The following is a 1046-nucleotide window of genomic DNA, read 5'->3' as shown; positions in this document are numbered from 1 at the left end:
TTCCAAACAAACAACTGTAAACATTTTTTGTCCCACTCTGTATTTACTGCCTTGAACCAAGATATTTTTTTCCGCAAAAAGCTTCATTGTTTTCAATTTGGTCCAGTGCAAAAGAGAGGGTTCCAAAGTAGTTAAAAGAGTATCTAGTGGTTTCAGGAAGAGGCTCAGGCAAAAGCCAAATACCAGGGAAATGCAGAGGGGCTCCTCAGTGGCCTCTAGACTCCTACAGCTTCTTAGTCCTGCTTGAGGGTGAACATTTGAAGAGATACTCACCCATCCCAGCCTAGGGAATATCCAGCCTGCAGATTTACTCAGGCGGTCACCCATATTCTTGATCAGTTTCATGTCCTCATGCAGGAAATGTTTCTTCAGGGAGTCACAGAGATGAGGTCCTGTGTGGGCAGAACCCAGGGCATGCACATCCAAAAAAAGCCCAGTTCAGATCCTTCTCCAAGGCCAAAGCAGCCATAGCATCCTGAGTTTTACCCCACTCATCTTGGGAGGGCTGCGTCACATCATGGAGGAGAATGTGGCCACCACTATGCTTTTGCAGCTGTAAGATACACTCGGTACCCTCACATTTCTCCCTGGCTAGCTCTTGGTGGAAGTGGCCCATGCCCTGCAGAGCCACATTGTCATGGATGAAATAGAAGCCCAAAGAGAGGTAGTAGGTATAGGAGACCCACAGATATAGGTTTGCCAGGTGGTTGACAGCAGCCTCCATTTTGGTGGGATAATTCTGAGGAATTTTGGAGCTCATGGTTGTTCCTTAATAGGAGTTAAGGTAAAAAGAATGGTGTTGCTTGGTCTCAGAGACTGTGAATGGCTGAGGTGGTTTTAAAGGTGGTGACTAGCAGAGAGGTTGGAGGGTAGTTGGAAAGATGGGGTGTTCCTAGATTCTGTCCAAACTCTGTTGAAGAGACAGATCCTGGGACCATGAGGGCACTGTCACCATGAACCAAGATTATTTTTAAGAATCTCAATGAGATTTTTAGTGGGATCTAAATGAGATTTAGTGATTTAAGATCAAATATTGCTTTAAGTGA

At 45.2% G+C, this 1046-nt stretch overlaps 1 pseudogene; it reads right to left on the bottom strand.

Annotated features, from left to right (window-relative positions):
- Positions 1-223: 223 nt before the first annotated feature.
- Positions 224-760, bottom strand: LOC119065834 (ferritin light chain-like; annotated as a pseudogene).
- Positions 761-1046: the final 286 nt, after the last annotated feature.

The sequence above is a fragment of the Artibeus jamaicensis genome, unplaced genomic scaffold (assembly GCF_021234435.1).
Source record: "Artibeus jamaicensis isolate MK-2021 breed Jamaican fruit bat unplaced genomic scaffold, CSHL_Jam_final scaffold_1964, whole genome shotgun sequence".
In the NCBI taxonomy this organism is placed as follows: domain Eukaryota; kingdom Metazoa; phylum Chordata; class Mammalia; order Chiroptera; family Phyllostomidae; genus Artibeus; species Artibeus jamaicensis.
Note: the sequence above shows the minus strand (reverse complement) of the source record. Positions and strands in the feature narration are given on the sequence as shown.